Here is a 17,896-nt window from a genome sequence, read left to right as displayed (position 1 = left end):
GGATAATTATTACGAGGTGGAGGACCATGTAATAAGTGCTCCATAATGTCAGCTATTTTTGTCACCGTGATTTTTTTCCCCAAATCACCACCAATACATTTCTTTGAGAGAGAAAGTGTCAAACCATATCAGGAAGTTTTAAACTAGGTAGGACTAGAGCCACCAGTCTCCCTAACTTCTGGGTGTTCACAAGGCACACCCAGGTAACTAGATCAGAATGTGAGGGGTCACCGTTACACCGACAAGCATTTGATGAGGGGGATGCATTCTGAGCAGTCACATGATTTCCCATTCAGAAGGTGCTGCCTTCAAATCAGAAAAGTAGTGTTGAGGAAAACGAAGACAGAACCTAGCAATAGCCTCCTAGCACAGGTCTGGATGTGATGGCGGCCTCGTGAAAGGGGATCATGCCCTATTTACAAACAGGAAAGTGATGCTCCCAGCTGAGTGCAGGAGGAGAGCTGGGGGTGGAGTCTGACCCCAAGAGCATTTTCCCATCCAACCTGGGATGGAACACGCCATTCTCTGGCTCCCTGCACAAGGCAGACTCAGCAAATCTGAGAAGAAACAGGATTCTGCCCCAATTCTCAACCCCACCCTACCTTTCCCAGGTCTAACAGGTGACCCAGCCCACTGGGCACAGCCCCACCCACACCAGAACCCTGCATCTGGACAGACACATGGCAAATATGGAAGCTGAAACCCAGCTGGGCTGGAGCACACCTGGGTGCTGCTGGGTTGGGGTCATCTTGCAGGTGCCCCAAGATGATCAGGCCTCCCCCACGGTGGCCAGGCTGAGTCAGCATGGTTTTTTGTGGGGTTTTTTTGGTGAGTAAGATTGGCCCTGAGCTAACATCCATTGCCAATCTTCTTTTTGCTTGAGGAAGATTGTCCCTAAGCTAACATCTGTGCCAATCTTCCTCTATTTTGTATGTGGGATGCTGCCACAGCATGGCTTGACGTTTGGTGTGTAGGTCCGCACCCAGGATCCGAAACTGCCAACCCTGGGGTGCCAAAGTGGAGCACATGAATTTAACCACGCTACGCCACTGGGCCAATGCCGACAGCCTGTTTTTTAGGTTATTCAGGTTACTTCAGGGCAAAGCACGATCTTGACACCTGGCAGAAAAGCAGGCTGCAGCCTCCGAAGAGCTGGCCCTGCACTCGCAGGTAGTTCCAGCAGTGGATCCGGGATCTGAACGCTGGGGTGTGGGTGGGGGTGAGCCCCGCCTGCAGCCCAGAATTGTTCACAGCCGTGAGATCACCCACCAGCAGAAGGGGCCAGTCAGTGTGCTCAGTGAACCCCCCACCACAAATTTGGGGTAGCTCAGGATGGCCAAGGGCTGAGCTGGGAACCGGGACTCTGGTGGTTTCCCAGCCTCCCTGTCATCACACTGTCCTCCACCAGGTACGCACTGATACAGTGGGCCAGCAGGTTACAGCCTCACAAGAAAACCACATCTCCCAGGAGGTGAGGGATTAATCCAACAAAGGATTAATGCCAGCAGCCCCTCCTCTCTGAAAGTCTTCCTAGTGGAGGGCGGCAGCCGCTGTACTTGGCTTCCCCCAGTCGGTCCCACAAATTGGACTGTGCTGCGTTGAAATGACATGCAGGGGGTGGGCCAACATGCGGGACACCACTGCATCAGCCGTAGGCCTCCTTCACTGCTTCCTTCAGAGGAGTCTTCACATCGTCCTTCTTGGAAACCTGCTCGACCTCATCCGGAGGGAAAAGCTTCACGCTGCCCGGGGCACAGCGAGGAGGGCGGTGGGCAGCACGGGGGCTGAGACCTCGAAGTGGCCCTATCCGCCCGTCCACGCGCACCGTGTTCTCGGCGGAGGCGAAGCAGCTCGGCAGACAGGGACCTCCCTCCCCAGCGCACTGGTCCCAGTGGTGGGGGCACCGGCTCATGACCCACCTGGACGAACAGCTTCAGGCAGAGCGCCGTCACGCTCGCGCCCAGCGGCTCCAGAAGCGCCTCGGTGATGGAAGCATTGTCCTCGGAGCGCAGGCCCCGGACCTGCCCTCCAGCCTGCGGGCCGAGGGCTGTGCCGCAGGCCAAGGGGGGCGCTCACCTGCGCGGTGAGAGGTGCGCGGGCTGCGGCTCCCCAGCCCGGCCTCGACCCCCTCCGCCGCTCCGCCCGCCGCGCGCCAGGGCGCAGCATCCCCGCGGCGCACCCGCGTTTCCACTTTAAGCACAGTAAGCTGGAGCCGTCCTGCGGTGTAACAGGATACGTGGAGCCGCCTAGAGGAGGCTCCAGGGGCAACCAGAGTATCTATCCATATGGTGCACTGCGTCTAAAAATGGGAAGGGTCTTAGTAGTCAGAGTGAGCCTAGCCGTCTCTATGCACCCTGTTGTCATCTTCATAGAAGCCCTGAGTTCAGGAAGTCTCATGGCGCTGACCATTAACAGGAAGGGGCCCAGAGGGCAGCCTGGGGGAGGCACCTGCCCTTACACAATCCGGTTTCTCTGGGTGAGGTGTATTGTCTTTCTGTCTCCCAGACAAGACTGTGAGCTTCTGAGACCAGGGAACGCAGGTGTTAATCAGCCTGGTCCTGCCACAGCCGCAAGCTGCAATCATACAGTGGCGCCCATCTCCCCTCCAGCAAATCCTGCTTAGCAGCAGGGCATCCTCAGAACTCCTCACATCCAGCTCCTGTGGACACCGCTCCTGTGCCTGATGGAGTCTGATTCTCAGGAGGGCCCAGAAGGTAGGCAGGGGGCTAGTATTGGGCCCAATTCACAGGTTGATAAACTGAGACCAGAGGAATAAAGTCGCTTCCCCAAGGACCCTGCAGGTTCCTGGCAGAGCTGGATGGGATTACTGGGTCTCTGGATTCCAGGTACTTTTCTTACCTCTCTGCCTCAGGTGCACCTCACCTTTGGGGACAGGACACAGAGTTTGCACCTAGCTCTGAGTTCACAGCCCTTACTGCTTGCTGGCTTTTGACACTTAGTCACAGCAGCTTGTGAACTTTTCACGTGTGTCCCCTCTCCAACAAGCCCTTGAAAGCACAGGTGATGTATTTTGGTTTCACTTGCTTATTTCCCCTCCTCACCTAGCATTAGGCCACTTGAGAAGAGGAAGGAACACAGACCTCAGAGCCAGAAAGACTAAGATTGAAATTCTGAATCTGCGTCTTACTGGCTTTGTGTTTGGGACAGCTTTCTTAACCTCTCTGAGCTTCAGTTCCCCCATCAGCAAAAGGGATTTAATAAGACTGAATTCACAGGGTTGGAATGCAGATGAAATGAGGGAGTGTGGGGGAAGTGCCCTGCATGGTGGCCACGCTGAGCCCACGGGTTTCCAGTGGCCTCTCTGCCACCATCGAGGCTCTGTGGGTACAAAGAGCAGCAGAGTGGACCAGGGCTTCCCACCTCTCACCCTTCACTCCAAGGTTGGGGACAGGACCTGGTAAGGTTCCCCAGCTCATGATGGAGATACCCATCTTTCAGGGTGTGTGGGAGTAAAATCAGGCAATGAATCTGTATGAAGTGCCTGCATACAGTAGGAGCTCAATAGTGTGCAAACATTGTGAGTACTCTGGCTTCACAAAATGATAAGGTGACTTACATTGGCACTCAGCATACGGTTTAGGGAACTCTTTGCCCTGCATTACCTGACTTAATCCTCAGAACAACTCTGTAGCAAATGGGCAGAGTTACTACTGATTCTGTCTTGCACATGAGGAAACTGAGGCTCAGAAATGTCACTCAGCAAGAAAGTTCCCAAGTGCATCTGATGCAAAGTCCCTCGTCTCTCCACTTCATTCCAGTGCCTCTGGGGTTCTCTCATCCAGAGAGCTTCCCACCTTTTGTACGAATTTCTCCTCTGGCACCTCCAGCCTCTGCTTGAATACCTTGGGTGACAGGGAGCTCATCACCCATCAATCACTTTCAGGATTTAAAAAAAACAACTTTGGTCCTAGTTCTGCCTTCAGAAGCACAAAGAACACAGATTCTCCCACATCCCTAAGGCAGCCTTTAAAATCCCACCCGTGTCCAGCTCGTCTCCCCCTTAGTAGGAAGCACTTGAGCATTGTAGCAAGAACAAATCCTCTGAAGGTAGAGAACTTGAGTCCCAGTCTTGGCTCCGCTACTGAACTAGCTGTGTGACCATGGAATAATCTCACAGCGACCTCCCAGGGTGTGTGACACTGAAAGGGGGTGGGCTTGTTACCTGGTAAGCTCTCAGTAGAGAGGCGCTAATGGCATCAATACTAATGATAAGGCCCATGTTCAGGAAGGATCAGCCAGCTTCCAAGCCCTGACCACCTTTTGCACCCCAGCCTTGCACACAGGGTCCTGCTGCTGCCCAGCACACCCCCCCCCCCCCAGTTTAGACGCAACTGGTGATGACACTGTTAGCTAAGAATTTAGAAAACAGGAAGTCACGTGTCTCAGGAAGGCAGTGGCAGCAGCATCGGGGTGGCCGTGTGCTGGGTGTGATGCCTGGCCCACTGACCATGGCACCACAGGCACCCAGACCTTCCCTTCAGGGGCTGCTCCCTTTCATTGAGCGACTAACTTTCACTGCAGCAGGAACACTACCGGCTAGACACAGGGTCACAATGAGAGCCACTAGCTGGAGACTTATTTTGTAGGGAAGGCTTGTGAGTTTTCTCATTCTGTCCTTACAGCGACCGTGACTTAGCAGCCAGGGAACTGAGACCCAGAGAGGCTAACAGCATGCCTGAGGCCCAGAGCCAGGATCGAACCCAGGCCTGTCTGGACCCGGCGTCCAGACACCATTTGGCCCAGAATCCTAACCACCATTTGGTACAGCCCTTAACAACTTACAGTCCTCGGGGCTGGGGAGAGGGGTTCCTCACCAGGCTGTAGGGTCCTTCCTTCTCCGAGGATCGCACCATATCGGCAGGTGATACCCTGACTCTACAGTTGGCCTTCCTTCTTTGAGGGAGCAGGGGGCGGAGAAGCCTCTGGGGATAACAGGGAAGGATGGCCTGCTAGCAAAAGTGAGGCCAGGACCCACACTGGCCAATGCCCGTAGAGGCTAACCCACCTTGACCTGCAGAACAAGTCTATATAATGTATTGGTACCGTATAATTTATTGCTACTCGTTTTAATTTGCCACAGCCTCCTCAACCCCTTCCTCAGTGTTGGATTTCAAATACTCATGTTTCATTGAAGCTAATCTCTGGTCACAACTACTTACATTTATATATCTTCATAGACAAGGATTCTAAGGGGACAAGGGCACAAGGGGACAAGGATTCCAGGGAAGAAAGGGAGCTGTTTGATTTCTTAGGGATAATAGGATTATGGGCAAATATTTCTATTCTTATGTTTTTATTTCCATTAAGCTTTTTATGATTTGTGCAATAAAATTTTTCTGTGATCACTTTTCATTTTCAAGTAAATCAACTTATTATAAAAGTGCAAGGTATTAGGGAAATGCAAATCAAAACTACAATGAGATATCACCTCATACCCACCAGAATGGCTAGTATTAACAAGACAGGAAACAACATATGTTGGAGAGGATGTGGAGAGAAGGGAACTCTCATACACTGCTGGTGGGAACGCAAACTGGTGCAGCCACCATGGAAAACAGTATGGAGATTCCTCAAAAAATCAAGGATAGATCTACCATATGATCCAGCTATTCCACTGCTGGGTATTTATCCAAAGAACACAAAAACACGAATGCATAAAGATATTTACACCCATATGTTCATTGCAGCATTATTGACAATAGCCAAGACTTGGAAACAACCTAAATGCCCATCAATGGATGAATAGATAAAGAAGATGTGGTATTGGGGGGCCAGCCCCCAGGCTTAGCAGTTCAGTAAGTGCGCTCCACTACTGGCGGCCCGGGTTCGGAACACCAGGCATGCACCAACGCACCGCTTGTCGGGCCATGCTGAGGTGGCGTCCCACATACAGCAACTAGAAGGATGTGCAACTATGACATACAACTATCTACTGGGGCTTTAGGGAGAAAAAGGGAAAAAAAGGAGGAGGATTGGTAATAGATGTTAGCTCAGGGCCGGTCTCCCTCAGCAAAAAGAGGAGGATTGGCATGGATGTTAGCTCAGGGCTGATCTTCCTCACACAAAAAAAAAAGAAGCTGTGGTATATATACACAATGGAATACTAGTCAGCCATAAAAAAGATGAAAGCTTGCCATTGGAGACAACATGGATGGACCATGAAGGTATTACGGTAAGCAAAATAGGTCAGAGGGAAAAAGTCAAATACTGTACTATTTCACTCATAAGTACAAGATAAAAACAACAACAAACAAACATCTAGACACAGAGATTGGACTGGTGGTTACCAGAGGAGAGGGAGGGGGCGAGAGGGGTGACAGGGCACGTGTGTGTGGTGATGGATGGTAATCAGTCTTTGGGTGGTGAATATGATGTAATCTGTACAGAAATCAAAATATAATGATGTACACCTGAAATTTATATAATGTTATAAACCAACGTTACTTCAATAAAAAAAAAGTGCAGGAAGTACAAAAAATCAAAATCACCCATAATAACATATTCAAACACAGCCACTATTAACATGATGGCAGATTGCCTTCAGGGTGTTTGTTATTTATAAATTGTAATAATTCTACATAAAAAAAATTTTCCCTGAAAGAAAACTGTTTTTTTTTCAGTTAGTGTTATATGATAATTTAACATTATATTTTCATGTTATTTCATATATTCATTTCATGTTACTTCATAGTTTCACTGAATATCCTTTTTCATGGTTGCATAATAATCCTCCCACTATTTATTTAACCATTCCCTACTGCTGGCCATTTGTTTCCAATTTTTCACCATTGTAAATAATTCTGTGATGAACAGCTTCACTCCTAAAGCATTTTACAAGTTTAGAATTCAATCAATAATACCGTGAAAAATGAAAGCTAAGACAACTAGTCCAGGAGAAAAATCAGCTAAGGATATAAATGGGCAGTTCTCAGAGGAAGAAAAACAAATTGCTTATAAACAGATAATAAGACACTCAGTCTTACTACTGTCAGGGAAATGAAAGTACACAACGACAAGGAGATGGATCTTGTTGTTCAAGGGTGGTCAGAAGGCCTCAGCTGTGAGGATATGTGGAGGGAGGGCACTCCTGGCAGAGGAACAGCAGGTGCAAAGACCCTGTGGTGGACCCAGGCCTAGTGTATCTGAACAGCCAGGAGGTGGGTTTGGCCAGGGTAGCATGAATGAGGGAGAGTGCTAGAAGATGAGGTTAGAGGGTGACAGGCGGGTGGGGGCGTTGGTGAGAACCTCCTCAGCCAGTGGCTTTGACTCTGAATGAAATGGGGAGCGATTGCAGGGTTTTCTCCTTTTACAACAAATGCACATTATTTTTGTAATTTCAAAAACACAAATAAAATTAAAAAGAAAAAATTAAACCCAACTGGAATAAATTTGGTTCACGTTGTCTTGGGCCCCTGGGTTGGCTAGAGATGCCCAGGTGAGCCGCAGGACAGGCCTACCATCTGGGTTAGGCTGCAGGGCACCACCAGCTCTGCAGAGGTGCTCCATGACCTGTCTGCGTTCCCCCGGATGCAGCAGTCTTTATCTCCTGCTGCCCTCGCCCCGTAGACCAAGCTAGGGCTTCCACCCAGCAAGTGGTTTTATTTCTACTGAAGGGATGAGAATCCATTCATTTCTTTGCTCTTTCATCATTTATTAACACAGGATCACCAAGCCTCTATTCCTGTTATGGGCTGAACTGTGTCCTCCCAAAATTCCTATGTTGAAGTCCTAACCCCCAGGCCCTCAAAATGTGACTGTATCTGCAGAGAGGGTCTTTAAAGAGGTCATTAAGGTCAAATGAGGGCGTTAGGGTGGGCCCTGGTCCAATGTGACTGGTGTCCTTATAAGAAGAGCAGGACACAGGCTCACGCAGAGGGAAGACCGTGTGAGGGCACAGGGAGACGGTGGGTAAGTGAACAGGTCACCCACCGAGAGATGGACAGGGCGCCGAGGAAAGACAAGGAGACAATGCCTGCGGCCACACTCCGGGAGTAAAACAACCACAAGCGTGACCCTTAGTGAGCGCATGAGGAGTTTCAGGTCCTCCCGCTCACTCCTCCTTCCCAGCAGCCCTCAAGACCAGGGGACGAGTCTCTCATTTAGCAGACAGCACTCACTATATGCCAGGCACAGTCTGAGCAATATATACACACAGAGCAATATAGATATGTATCTTACCGCTTGTACCAGCTGGGACGCCTGGCTTTCCTGGTTCACTCCAGGAATTGACGCTATAACAATCACGGTCATGGCAAACATTTGCTTCACACTTTCAGTTTACAAAACCTTTCTATATTCTTGGTTTCATTTGATCCTAACGACAGTTAGGCGCGGTAAGCTGGGCAGATCTTATTTGCTCCACTTTGCAGATAAAGAGACTGAAGGTCAGGGAGGTGAAGTGACTCTCCTGAGGTCCCGAGGTGCACATGGGGCAGAGCCCAGATGAGAGGCCAGGTCCTGTCAGGCCTTTGTCTTCCTCACACAGCCTACAGCCCTTGCCTTACGCTCTTGAGCATTAGCACCATTTACAAGGGATCCACTCCAGAGCAAACCCCGTTATGGCACGATGCCAGGCAGGATTTTGCCATTTCTCTAAGACTTTAATTTACTCTGCAGATAAACCTCACAGTATGCAGAGATATATGCACGAGGACGTTTATGCATCATTATCTGCGGGAGCAAAACAAGAAAAACAACGTAAACGTCCACTGACTGGGAACCTGATAAATACAATTTGGTATATTCACATATAGCAATTCAAAACCCAAAAACACAACAGACAGTTCTGTATGTGCTGCTATGGAAAGATCTCCAAGATAATCAGGTGAAAAAGGCAAGCTCTAGAATGGTGTGTATATTATTTGTGTATAAAAAAGAAAAGGCATATTATACAGCCTGCACATGTATATGTATATGTCCATTAAAATGTACCTGATGGAGTTTCTGTTGGTGGATGAAAAAGTTCTGGAAACAGATAGTGGTGATGGCTGCACAACATTGTGAATGTACTTCACCCACTGAACTGTACACTTAAAAATGGTTAAAATGGTAAATTTTATATTATCTACATTTTATCACAATAAAAAATGTTTATATATATCTATATGTCTAGATGGCTAGATACACAAAAAAATCTTATCTACAGTTAACTCTGGAGAGGAGCCGGGGAGTGGGGAGGTGGGGAGCATTTTACTTATTTTCTACTTTGCAACTTTTTGGGCTATTTGAAACTCTAACCATGATAGTATATTACACCTACAATACTAAACAACCCAAACAAAAATGAATGGCGTGAACCCTTCAATCAAACAAGGTGCGTGTGGCACAGTTCTAGGCAGGGCAGAAAGTGGAGAGAGAGGGACTCGTCCATCAAGAAAAGCACCTTGAACTTGGCTGTGACTCAGTACATTTCTGGTGATGACCTGCTGGGGTTTGGAAGCATCTCAAATACACAGAAATTTTCACTATAAAGGTATTTGGGGAATATGGTTACATTTACGTATGAACACAAAAAACAGTTACTGCTGGTAATTTGCATGATCATTATTGCTGTTATTATTTTCCAATGCTGCAGGAGTTTTGCAAGCCCCTCCTTCCCTCACCCCCACAGGAGCACCAGCCAAGCCAGCAGGTGGAGGAAGCTGACAGCAGCTCTGACCCACAGCCCCGCCCCAGCCAGTGCCACTGCACCGGGGCATCAGGCACCCAGGATGCCAAGCAGGTCTCTGGGCACCTGGAGCTGAGCTACCTGGGCCACCCAAGGGAGACCATGGGGTGGAAGGGGGCCAGGGGTGCAGCCCTCATCCGACCTCTGGGAACCATCCTGCCAGCCCCAGGCTGTTGAGGGCACCTCCTCAGGGCTCCCGCAGCCCCCACAGCAGAAATCTGCGTGCCTATCTGCTTGAAAGACGCCCCCTCCAGCCAGGGGCTCCCCACACCCGGGGCCGTCCCTCCTCCGCCTTTGCGGGCCCCGTGCATGGCTTCTCACACTGCAGGACACAGTGGCAGGCTGGGGGCAAGGCACAGGATGAGGCGCTGTGGACCAGCTTCCCACTGCACCACGCTTCTCAAGCTCAAGGTTGGGGGGAGGAAATGCTATTTAGATTTTAAGTCAGACACAGATACTTCATGGGATAGAGTAAAGAACTCAGTGAGATTTTACCGAGGCGAGCCTGAGCCTTCTGAGGCCATGCTCACGTCCTCGGGTGTTGGGCTTCCTCATAGAAAGGGGGGAAGGAGAAGAATGACTGGCTCCCAGGATTCTCCAGGGTTGGACACGCTCAGCTCACCCCTCAGCCCCCGCTACCCAGGGTCTGAAGTGGGGTGGGGTCCTGTCCAGGCTGTGCAAGCCCACAGGAGTGCACTCAGGCGCTGGGCTCCTCCCTCCACCCACACCCAGGCCCCAAAGTCACCAACTACATTCACGAAGGACGGCCCTCCCCAAGAGGGAGAGGAAGCCTGGGCCCACAGAAGGGGCCTTGAGGCCCTTCCTCCCCAGCAGCCAGGGTGGGCTCCCGGCTGTCGCGGTGCGGTTACAGGGAGCAGCAGCCCCTCCCTCCGTCCCACAGCTGCTCCTCGCTCGAGGTTTCCTGTCGAGCGCTACCATCCAGGGCCTGGGTTATCGCCCGCCCGTGATCTCCGTCTGAATGCTCACACACACTTCGTGCCGCCCCCACTTGCGGTCCCTTCCCCCTCAACCACACCGCCCCCAGCCCTGCGCACGGAGCAGCGCCCAGGGCTGGAGTTCTCACAGTGGCCTGGATCTGCGGCCGGGCTCAGGGACCTGGGGTCGGAGGGCTGTTTCTCAGATGTCGGGGAGAACCACCCGAGGGTCCCCGTGGGGGGTAGGGACCAGGCCAGTCCCCGGGGCGCCAGGCACACGCCCACACGTGTCCACAGCTGCACAGCCGTGAGGACAGGCCCAGGAGACAGGAACCTGCCCACGCTGGGCCACCAGCCGCCAACACTCCTCCCCCGGCGTCAGAACAGGGAGGAAGCACAGGGGTCTCTCTACTCTTACAGGGGGACTCCAAATGTCGTCAAAGCTGCCACTCTCAGAATCGAGAGCTGCTTTCATTTTGCAGCCCCGCGAGCGCTCCGTGTCAGGGCTTTCCCGCCGCACACGCCCCGCCAGGGCAGAGCTGGTTTTATCTCCCCTCTGGCCGGGCCTTCCCCAGTGGGCTCCGGAGCGCACGCCGGGACCCCCGCATGGGGGGCTGCGCTCTCCGCGCCCAACCCACGAGTGAGGGGCCTGCGGCAAGGACACAGCGACTGCTGGCTTTTTCTGGTTTTCTCCGACTTGAGCTAATCAGGTCCCATGACACGGTATTGATGAAAAATACAGATGCAGAGAATTTTTACTTAGAAGGACAGAAGAAGTCGGTTGAGTTAGTTCCTGGGTGGAGAGGGGTTTCTTGACTCCTCTTGGCCTGCGGCAGAGTCAAGCTTCTCAGCAGCGCTTCCCTGGTTGGTCCGGGGCCTGTGTCAGTCAGCCCGCTGCCGCTGAGTGCGGGTCCCCGAGGCGGGCCCAGGGGTCTGCCTTTCCACACGCTCCTCCGTGTTCCCATGGATGTTGCGCTGTGGGGCTATTGCCTTCTGGGTTGGTTGGGTCTGGAGGACTCTATGAATGCATCCAGCCCCCCTGAGCATTTTCGGACAGGCTGCTCCTTGAGGGAGGGCAGCCCCAAAGCTCTCTGTTGCAGACACACAGCAACCCAACAGCCACCAGTGCTCACACACTCCATCTCTTTCATCGGAGGAACACCTGAGAAAGCCACGACGTTGGCATTCCAGGTCCATCTTGTGTTCATTCCCCACATTTCATCCTGTCGATGAGTAATCCACGTGCACATCATGCCACACCTAACATGGCTGCCTGAGGATCTGCTTTGTCTCAAATATACTAACAAGGACAATCCTGGAATTTCTTTATCTCCTTCTAGCCCCTCTTACTTCACATCCCGTCGTTTGCTGAGGACAGTGCTCGGGGTGCTGGGGCGGGCCCGGGGAGACCTCACGCCACCTGTGTCTTGGGAGAGTCTGGCGTTCGGGTGTGAGATGCCAGCTGGGTAGGGCCAGGAGCCGGGGTGGGCGTCTCCCGCTGCATCAGCACGGTCTCAGCACTGTGCTTTGCTCCTGGCACGGACCACAAGCTGCTCTGGGCAATTTAGGGACTCGGAGCCGTTTGCTCAGGGCTGTGTGGAGATGGAAGGGGGGCCCGAGCATGCATTAGTCCCTGTGCAAGGTTAGTCGGCCAAAGAGAAGAAGTCCAATTCCCAAACAGACCAGGATGACCAGCGAAGGACGAAAGAACAAACGTGTTGCAGCCAAAATGGAGCTGGCCTCTCCCACTGTGTATCTTTCACCGATTTATCCTGGATGGAGAAGGAGCAAAATCACCTACCAACCCTGGAAGACGAGAACTGCGGTGAGTTGAAGCCAGTGAGCCTGGGCGGCAGGAGTGAGGAGGCAGCCTTGTGTGTAAACTGGCAGGCGTTCTGGAGTGTTCCCAAATGTCACCCTCAGCTCTCCATCCAGATACTGCCTTTCCCTTTCCCTCCAGTCATCCTTTCCAAGCCTTTCTGGCTCTCATTTTCGCCTAAGGTTTCCCTCCCCAGAGCTCCAGCCCACGCCACCATCCATCACGTTCATTATCTTTTAGTGCAAAGAGCACTTTCTCTGTGACTCTCACTGTGTCGAAGGGGTTCGTTTCTCCTCAACTAGACTGTAGGTTGCTCAAGGCAAAGACCATGGCTTCTAGTTCCTTTGGTTCCACCACTGCAGGAAGCCCAGTGTTAGGCACTACTGGACACTCAGTAATTACACAATTGCATGGATGATTGAAAGGATGATTGATTGATTGGTGGTCATTAATGCCGTAAAATGCACGAATTTTGCCCCATACATTTCAAAGAACCCATGAGTTGGAGGAGGCCTGAGAGATCATTTTTATGGGAGCCTGAGCCAATGCTGTCACCCAAAGTGTGTGACCTTAGGGAAGTCACTTCACCCCTGGTTTCTTCACTTCCAAAATAAGGGTGTTCATATAACAGTCTCTATGGTTCCTTCCGGCTGTGATCCAGTGTTCGAGCTAATCATCATGAAGAAAACCACTAAAGATTTCCTAATGAGGAACCATTACCAAGTGTCAGATTCCAAATGTGTCCCCCCTTCCCTGCTGTCCCTACATGCATGGCCTGGTGCGAACATGCGTGAGTGGGATGGGGATGGTGCAGCCCCTGCACCTCGAGGGAGGAAGGCGGGCAGGGCCTTTCCTCACAGGGGGTCCCAGGCTGTAGGCAGGCCCCCTGCATTTGACTCAGGCCCAGGCCCCGCCACGCACGACTGCCACCCAGGGCAGCATCCTACTGACGCCTAAACAAAGAACAGCCCGAGGTTCACCCTGAATGGGGCTGCCAGCCTTCTGGGAGGGCCAGCCCACCACTTCCAGTAAGACTGTGCTCAGCTCATCCTTGTCTGAGATACTTCGGCTTGACAAACTTTTATTCATCTTTCGAGGCTCAGCTCAAATGCTACCTCCTCTGGGAAAACTTCTGTGTTTCCTTCAGGCAGAACTAATCTCCCTTTAGTGGGCACCTGTTTCTATTGTACAGGGTGCCCTAAGAGTCAGGAATCATGGGTTAAACTTATTGTTAAACAGAATAGGAGTTACATTTTCAAATAATACATTCAATATGCTTTCCTTCAACCTTCAGATATCTGTTCAGGCGAAGTACCTCTATATTAAAGAAATGGATCTGATTGTTAATCTTGCAAAAAAAGGTACAAGAAATACAGTACTTTCTCTGTTTCCAGCCTTTTTGACACTCTGTATGTAGTGTATTTCTTGTACTTTTTTGCATTGACAATTGGCCTCATTGCTTTAAATTTAGAAGAACTTCTTGATAAGGTGTCTGGAGGTTGAAGAAAACCATATTGAGCATATTGTTTGAAAATGTAGCTAACGTTCTGTTTAAAATAAGTTTATGGTAATAGTTATGACTTTTCAGACACTAGTTCTTGACATTTTTTACTAATTATTTAGTAAACAGATGATTGGTCTGTTCCAATTAAAAATTAAACTCTGGGATATATTTTCTTCTTTGACTCTCCAATCCCTAGCTAGTGCCAACACAAAGTAGGTGATCATAAGGGCTTGATGAAAGAATAAATGATAGTCGGGTGGGCTCACCAGAACCCTTGCTCAGGGGCTCAGCCCAGAGTGGGCTGCCTCCCTCATTGCTGTGTTTTCAACTCTCTCTCCCTAATCCCCCCAGTTTGACAAGAAGAAATAAGATGAAGACTAAGTGTTTTACGTCTCACATGTGGAAAAGAAACATGAGTGAGCCTCAGAAAAATCTGCCTGACTTTTCTGCAGAAAGGAGCTGAAGAAAAGAGCTGAAGAGCTGAAGAAAAACGCAGCTTCTCCCTGCCCAGCAGCTGACCAGTCCCGCGCCCGGGGCGCGTTATTTCTGAGCTCCCCTGAGGCCCCTGCGTCCGAGCCGGGGGCCCCACGGGGAAGGACCACGTGCATTTCCAAGTCCCCTGTGCAGGTCATTTGTGAGGCGGTGGGGCGAGACTGCAGCTGGGCCAGAGCTGGAAGGCTTTCCTGGAGGTGTGTTTGTCAGTTTGGCAACCCTCGGTGCGCCCAGCCCACGCCCTAGAGCACTCGTCTGTGACGTACTTCGTGCGCATGGATCAAAGGCCCCGCAAAGCCAGCCGCCCCTGCAGCTGCCGTGCCGGGGACGCGCTGGGGGCGTGGGCGACCGTGGGCTGCGAGCCAGCCTGCTGGGCTGCGACCTCCAGTCGTGGCTCTCTCCCATGGGAGGGGTGTCACCCTGCGGCTTCCAAACCCCCCCTTCTGAGGGGTGGGGGTGAGGAATGGGTCCTGGGGTGGGGTGGGGGGTGAGTCTTCGGGCATGTCACCTCCCTCTTGCTCTCTCACTTACCCCATAATATGGGTCCTCAGGATGTCTCACCATGACCACCGGGGCTCAGTGAGGTCTGCGGAGCCCCCGGTGGCCCCTGCAGCACCCCACAGCCATTCCTATTTAATTCTAAACCTAGATTTATACGCGCAGAGATCCGGATATCACTGCAGAAAAGCTGCCAGAACAAAATACAGCAAAATGTTTACAACGGTTTCATCTCTGGTTTGTGAAATTATGGGTTATTTAAACTTTTTTGATGCCTTTCCCTATTTGCCAAGTTCTACAGTGTATTATATATAAGAATATAAAATTTTGAATTAAGAGAAAATAGTAAAAGTACATTTTTGATGATTAACCTCCCCATCCCGGTTGCACTTTAGGTCAATGCATATGGAAATTACTCTGCATTCTTCATGCACACATCAGCAGGAGGTAGGGGTAGCTGACGGGATGCTGGAGTTAAAGGTTGGTTCCCACCAAGTCACAGAATAGCAGAAGCTAGTAGGAGAAAGGCTGGACATCTAGTATTGTATAAGTCACCTGGCAGCCGTCACAGGCTGGTCAGTGCCCAGTCTGCATAGAGCCCGGGTCCTCTCCCTGCCTGGCTCTCTTCAAGCCCAGGAGGCTGATGGGAGCACATCTGTCTCTTTGTCCCACTCAGGGCTTGCCGTTCCCTTCTCACTTTCCAGGACAAGGACCGGGTTGGAATTTGGGGTTGCTCCGGGGTCACAGGCCAGCATCCTTGGAACCTCTCCTGAAATGCAGCTCTGGCCCTGTGATCACAGAAGAGGCCTGTGTGTGCCAGGCCCTGAGTCTGACCATGCAGCTGAACCAGTGTGGCTTAGGGAACAAAGCCTTAGCAACGGGCAGGAGTGCTGGCAAAGCCAATGTTCTCTGGGTATCCTAAACACACACATGACAGGACCTGGGTCCTAATCTCATGTCCACACACATGAGAGCCGGTGGGAGAGGGTCTGCCTACGGGCACACCCTGCCTCTCAGAAGTGTCTAAACTGGAAAAGGAGGTGGAATATTCCTTTGGGCTGGGGCCAAGCCCCTGCTAGGAGAGGTTTGACAGGGTCTTTCAGAGGGCAGTCTCTGCTCCAGACCCGTTTACAGTGAAGAGGCACCTGGGCCATTTCACAGCCTGGCTTCTCTGTAATGTCAGAAGAATGTGACAGGCCAGTAGAAGGGGGCCAGACTGAGCCTCGCATCCCTGCCCTCCCCTCCACAGGGCTGAAGCCCCAGGTCGCATCATTGCCTGTCACCTCAGATAGCCTTGGCTGACATGTTGCCTGGAAGCCCTGGCCCTAAGGACTTGGGGACTGCTCTTTGGCTTGATCCAGGTCTCTCTGGAGGATGGGCAGTCGCTGGGCCACCCTGCCAATCCTTCCGAGCGTCTGTGCGGCTTTTCTCTGTGACCACTGAGCATGAGCTGCTCTGGGATATTTAGCAGAGAGGTCACACTGTCGGCTCTGGAATAGGAATCATCCAGGGAATTACAGTCAAGTCTGCAATATGACCCATAACCTGGGGCCAGCAAGCCTTCTTAATCCCCAGACGGGCCAGGTACAGACAGCAAATTCAGAAACGCACAGTTACATCAGCTGCCCTTTGTATTAGCACACCGGGATGCACCCAATTAGTAGCGCTCATTCCTGCCTCCCATCTGACTTCAAATACCCAAAGCCCTTGGTATCTGGAAGCAGGGACCTGACAAAGTCATCATTTCTTTTTTTAAAAGGAGAAGGGGAAAGGGAGAGTAACACACATACACTTAATCACAAAAAATAAGAGTCGATTTCATCAAGTTACTCTGCTGGTGTATTAGAATTGAGGTTCGTAACTTGCATGTTCTTTCTCTTGATCCTGTGTGTCAGCCTCCAATTTAGTGGCACCTTGAACCAAACTGTGCTAATTTGTTAGCTGAACACCAAATCCAAAGAGTCATTATTTTGTGGAACAAAATCAAACTTTTAAACTTAAAAAAAAAATAGACCCCATTGAAATGAGTGTTTGGAATTTGATCTAAATCTACATAAGCGTATTTCCTAAAACTATTAAATTAAGGAGAATTTCAGCCTATCACCTGAATTAAAACTAGTGACTCATTTCAACCAACTAATTTTCCTTTTTCTGTGAATACTATGTCCTATAAATTTAAAGGGGGGTGGTCAGGGCAAAACAGTGAAGAAGAAAAGAGTTGTTTGTTTTTAATGTTTTGTTTGCTGACTTAAGGAGTACACAGTCCGGGAGACGGCCTTCCCATTCCTTGAGATAACAAAACACCCCAGAAACCCTGATACTGGCTACTGAGAAACACGCCTTTAATAACTGCCTCAAAAAGAAACCCTTGTAGTCGAATGTGTCGTGTGTTTGCTCCTGCATTGTTTTTCTCCGGAATGTGCCAATTGTGGCTGGTAGCAATTGTCTTTTCATTGGGCAATAAGAAAATTGTTTTTAAGTTCCCTTCGTCTGAGAAGCTAATTTATAAACGGAAATAATAAGTTTATGATTTCCCCCACGAAGACGCCACTGCCCTGGAGCAGAATCACCCCAGGACTGTGCCGGAGCCCAGCAGGAAGCCTCAGTTCTGCCTTCCCTAGTTGTGCCATATTGAAGGCAGCTTATTTATTTCCCCAGCCTGCGTTTCTTACAGGTTTTTTATACACACTTAGCTCCAAATACAGAGGCTGCCTCCCTGCTGCATGGTGGGTTCCTAAACACCCTGTTTTTCTTCAGGGGAGGAGAAATTTAGCTCCAGTTCTGAACATCACCATGGGTTGCTTCCCCCAAGAATGGCTCGGAAATAGTCCCCTCACCAGACTCCCTGGGAGAAACGTCTCTCTGGCTCAGGCCTGGCTGCCTCCCGCTTTGGGCAAGGGTGTTGGCCCCTGCAGCAGTTAGGGGCCCAGATGCCTTGAGCTCCTGAAAGCTCCTTCTCT

General features: G+C 50.8%; 1 protein-coding gene and 1 pseudogene across 2 annotated transcripts in view; both read right to left on the bottom strand.

The window, feature by feature from the left end:
- Positions 1-17,896, bottom strand: part of CD247 (CD247 molecule) — a 77,102-nt gene that overhangs the window by 11,384 nt on the left and 47,822 nt on the right. The gene's annotated exons all lie outside the window — the stretch shown is intronic.
- On the bottom strand, positions 1,090-4,874 carry LOC101399802 (mitochondrial carrier homolog 1 pseudogene; annotated as a pseudogene).

Source organism: Ceratotherium simum, chromosome 2, assembly GCF_057802395.1.
Source record: "Ceratotherium simum simum isolate JZ-2026a chromosome 2, ASM5780239v1, whole genome shotgun sequence".
In the NCBI taxonomy this organism is placed as follows: Eukaryota; Metazoa; Chordata; class Mammalia; order Perissodactyla; family Rhinocerotidae; genus Ceratotherium; species Ceratotherium simum.
This window is presented reverse-complemented; position numbering and strand designations above follow the sequence as displayed.